General features: G+C 55.5%; 2 non-coding genes across 2 annotated transcripts; both read right to left on the bottom strand.

Annotated features, from left to right (window-relative positions):
- Positions 1-3859: 3859 nt before the first annotated feature.
- On the bottom strand, positions 3860-3931 carry Trnae-cuc (transfer RNA glutamic acid (anticodon CUC)). Its single transcript has one exon. It is a non-coding gene; the product is annotated as a tRNA-Glu (tRNA).
- A 463-nt stretch (positions 3932-4394) lies between these two features.
- Trnag-ucc (transfer RNA glycine (anticodon UCC)) lies at positions 4395-4466 on the bottom strand. Its single transcript has one exon. It is a non-coding gene; the product is annotated as a tRNA-Gly (tRNA).
- Positions 4467-5000: the final 534 nt, after the last annotated feature.

Consider the following 5000-nt stretch of genomic DNA (forward strand, 5'->3'; position numbering starts at 1 on the left):
TGCCCTCCCACACCACTTGTGAATCAAGACAATACCCTACATGTTGGACTAAAGACCCATCATCTTTTTTTTTTTTTTTTTTGGTTTTTTCGAGACAGGGTTTCTCTGTAGCTTTGGAGCCTGTCCTGGAACTCCCTTTGTAGACCAGGCTGGCCTCGAACTCACAGAGATCCACCTGCCTCTGCCTCCCGAGTGCTAGGATTACAGGCGTGCGCCTCCACCGCCCGGCTGACCCATCATCTTTTGACAACCAAGCAAAATGTATCAAATGGAAAAAGAAAGCATATTTGACAAACAGTGCTGGCATAACTGGATATCAACATGTACAAAAATGAAGATAGACCCCTATCTATCACCATGCACAAAACTCAAGTCCAAATCGATCAAAGACCTCAACATGAAGCTGGCCACACTGAACCTTATAGAAAAGAACGTGCGAAGTACGCTTGAACGCATTGGCACAGGGAACCACTTCCTAAATAGAAGCCCAGCCGCACAGACCCTGAGAGAAACAATTAATAAATGGGACCTCCTGAAACGGAAAACCTTCTGTAAAGCAAGGGACACGATCAACAAGACAAAATGACAGCCTACAGAATGAGAAAAGATCTTCACTAACCTCACATCAGACAGAGGTCTGACCTCCAAAATATACAAAGGACTCAAGAAAATGGACACCAAAACAACATATAATCCAAAAAAAAAGGAGTAAAGACATAAACAGAGAACTCTCAACAGAGGAATCTAAAATGGCTCAAAAACACTTAAGGAAATGCTCAACATCCTTAGTCAGCAGACAAACGCGAATCAAAACAACTCTGAGTTTCCATCTTACACCTGAAAGAATGGCTAAGATCAAAAACACTGATGACAACTTATGCTGGAGAGGTTGTGGGGAAAAGAGAACACTTGTGCATTGCTGGTGGGAATGAAAGCTCGTGGCTACAACGCTTTGGATGTCACTGTGGCGATTTCTAAGAAAATTAGGAAACAACCTTCCACAAGACCTAGTAATACCACTTTTGGGTATACTCCAATCCAGAAGATGCTCAATCGTGCCACAAGGACATGTGCTCAACTATGTTCATAGCAGCTTTGTTTGTCATAGCCAGAACCTGGACACAACCTAAATGCCCCTCGACCAAAAAATGGGTAAGGAAAATGTGGTACATTTACACAATGGAGTACTACACAGCAGAAAGAAAGAAAGAAAACCCGACAGCTTGAATTTTGCAGGAAAATGGATGGAGCTAGAAAACGTTATTTAGAGTGAGGTAACCCAGACACAGAAAGACGATTATCACATGTATTCACTCATAGGTGGTTTTTAAACATAAAGCAAAGAAAGCCAGCCTACAAACCACAATCCCAGAGACCTTAGACCACAATGAGGACACTAAGAGAGAGTAACATAGATCTAATCTATATGGGAAGTAGAAGGTAAAAAAAGACAAGATCTCCTGGGTAAATTGGGACCATGGGGACCTTGGGGGAAGGTTGGAGGAGGGAAGGGAGAGGCAGGGAGGAGAGCAGAGAAAAATGTAGAGCTCACTGAATATCAATTTTAAAAAAGGGGGAAAAAAAGACTACTCATCATCTCATGGAGGCATCTGCTCAACTGAGAGTCTCTCTTCCCGGATGAGTGCAGGGTTTTGTCAAGTTCTCCAGAAACAAGCAGCACGGTTGACCCTGCTCCAACGCGGCACAGAAGCCGGCGTTTGTTGAATCATAACCATTCCTTTCTTGTTCATCCCCAAGAGCTCCTTTTAATCCCGAAAGCATGGGATCTGCTCTGTCCCAGCAATACCCCACTCCTCGTACCGATTTCAGTCTGAGTCAGGCTTGGGATTGTTGCCATCAAACACCACGACCAAAAGCAGCTTGGGCGGAGAAGTGTTGGTTTCTTGGGCTCCTAAGTCCCTCACAGAGGGCAGCCCCGGTAGGAAAGCAGAGGCAGGACCTGATGCGGTAGGTAGCTGTCCGTGGGGGAGGTGCTCACACCTGGCTTGCTCAGCCTGCTGCCTACACCTCAGGACCACGTGCCCAAGGATGGCACGCCCCTGGCCACAACCACCCCAGCTCTGCCCCCGCACCCCAACCACCATCCCTACCGGTAGCCTGTCTGCTGTCTGTCCCACAGCAATCATTCGATCGTTCACCGCAGGCACGTGCTAGAGAGACCTTTAATCCAAGCAGAGTCCCTCTTCCCAGCCAGAAGGGCCAAGCTGAGGAGAACCCAGGGAGCACAGAGGCAAGCGTGGATCCTTGCCTTTGGCAGGCGACGGCCCCATTCGGACACCTGCCAGCGTAGGCTTCTCCGTTGTCTTTTTTCCCATGACCGTCTCATGGGAGCCACACAAGTGGCCCAGCAACTTGCTGGACCGACTCTTCCCAGATCCAGCTCGACACGGGTGTCTCTCCGTGTCCTCTGTTGGGAAGGTTTCCGGGGGGACTGGGTTGAGGTCGGGTGGGGAAAAGGCGTGTCTGACCCTCCCACACACACACACGGGTGGGCACAGACTATGCCTCCCATCGAAGCGGAGCTGAACCCAGCGGTAAGCACACCACCATCTGTCTTCGTGCCCCGGACCTGTTGACAGGGTCACGACCGAGGGGACCCACCCGGCAACGGACCCAAAACCTAGGTGGGAAGAGGTTCCGCTCCAATATCCCGACTCACACAGGCACCTGCACCGCTTGCCCGCGCACACAAGGAGCCGCAGAAACAGCGGCCTTAAAACAGCCAGGCTTGGCCTCAGCTCTCCCCTCCCCCCCCCCCCCCAGCCGCTCTGAGGGCTTTCGAGGAAATCGCGCCTTGGGTCGGGCACTGTCCGCCCTGCGGCGATGCGGAAGCTTAGTAACCACACCAGGTGCTTTGCGCATTCGCCCTGCCTGCTAAAAGCACGGATTCAACACCACCCCACAGAGCACCCCCACCCACGGACGGACACGCGCTCTCCTCCCGATCCCATACCAACACTGCCACCATAAACGATCACTTAGAGACCCTGGAGTTTTGCAAGATACGCATGCATGCATATATAAATACATACATACATACGTATATACATGCCTACGCTCACACACATACACACAGAGAAGGACAGAAATAGACAGAGAGACAGACATATTTGCACAAGCACACACACACACACTGTAGACTGGAACGAATCACTGCATTTGCTCAGTTGTGAAGAGCAGAGGAAAGGTTCCAGGGAGCGTGTGATGCATGCAGGTGTGGCAGGTAGGGCAAGCAAGACTGTTTCTTGGAGACCTAAGAGCAGGCGATAGAGTGAGGTGGAGACGCAGTGGGCTCCATGAGTGGGTCGGAAGCTTGCGCGGGAGCGCTGCGTGTCGGGTGTTTGTGTGTCGTCGGTGTGACAGTGGCGGTGTGTAGGCTGGGTGTGTCGGGCCGCAACAGGGCTTAGCTGGACAGGCCCTGAGGATTTGGTGTGTGCAGGAAAAGATGGTGGGCGTGAGTGGGAATCAAAGAAAGGGCTGGTGAGTGTGTGTGTAGGGAGCGCCGGTGAGGCTGCAGGCTGTTGGATTGCGAGTGAGGGTGTAGGTACGTACTAGTGGAGCGGAGCAGCAGTGTCTGGCGGCAACGCTGTTGGGCAAAAGGTAAGAGAGGTGATGTGGGGGTAGTGCCCACCCCAAGTGCTGGGAGGGGCAGGACAGGTGTCAAGATGGGGGGTGAGGTGGCAAGGTGTCCGGAGGCAAAGATGCCAGCAGGTTGTCGCGGCGACGCCGTTGGGTAAAAAGCAAGAAAGGTGTAGTGGGGGTAGTGGGGCCCCCATTGCAGGGAAGGGCCGGAAAGGTGTCAAGAAAGGGGCGAGTTACAGAGAGGAAGAAGAGAAGCTTCCCTGACCGGGAATCGAACCCGGGCCGCGGCGGTGAGAGCGCCGAATCCTAACCACTAGACCACCAGGGAGCGACGGCCAGACTTCGACGGTGCGCGCCTCTCGCGGGCAGCCAGACTCTCAGCCAGTCTGCCAACCTGACAACCAGCCGCTCGCCCCAGCCGGCCGCCCGGCAATACGCGGCTGGCATTGGGCGCCCATTCGATCGATCGGCGCCTGCCCGTGCCCCCTGGCCCTGCCCGTCCCCTCCCTGCCATGCCCGCTGCCCGCTGCCCGCTGCCCGCTGCCCGCCCCCCGCTGCCAGCTGCCCGCTGCCCTCTGTCGCTTCTCCGGCAAGCCGGGCGCCAATTCCCGGTAAAACGCCTCGCCCTGGCCCTTCTCCTCCGGCTCGCCACCCTCTCAAAAGGTCTAGAACCTCCTTCCATTGTGTGGTCGTTCGGCCCGCCGCGGCGCAGTGCAGTCTCGGGACAGGCGGAGAGGCGCCGGAGGACAGGGCCAATGTCGGCCCTGAACCTTGGCAAAAGGCGGGTCCTGTGCGTTGGCCGGGAATCGAACCCGGGTCAACTGCTTGGAAGGCAGCTATGCTCACCACTATACCACCAACGCCACACCGACACGACGCCGCACACACACACGACGCCGGGGACTGCCACCAGCCAGCGGACACAGACGATGTCGCCGTCGCCTACCTGGTCTTCCCATCCTGCCCCAACCTTAAAGTCAAAGCCAAAGCCGACACCGACACCGACACCGACACCGACACCGACACCGACACCGACACCCACGCCAACCACAACCGGGCCTCCGCCGCCGAGCAAGCGTTGTTCCTCAGCGTCCCATGCCACCCGCGCTTCCCGCACGCACACGCCTGTGCTGCGCGGCGCTCTCGCCTCCTGACTGCAGCAACCGGGCCAGGGCAGCTCACGCAACGAGGGCCACAGGAGCCAGGGAGCAGCCGGGACAGCACCGAGCGGGCACGTCACCACCCAGAGCCGCCTGGCACAGCGGTGGCTCAGGCACCGAGGGTCGCACGCCGCCGGCTCTGACACACGCCCGGCCGCCTCGTCGGGGTGTGTGTGTGTGTGTGTGTGTGTGTGTGTAAGTCGAGTTCCCAGGTGTCAGAGCCCTTGGCCAGGCGCC

Source organism: Microtus pennsylvanicus, chromosome 10 (assembly GCF_037038515.1).
Source record: "Microtus pennsylvanicus isolate mMicPen1 chromosome 10, mMicPen1.hap1, whole genome shotgun sequence".
Taxonomy (NCBI): Eukaryota; Metazoa; Chordata; class Mammalia; order Rodentia; family Cricetidae; genus Microtus; species Microtus pennsylvanicus.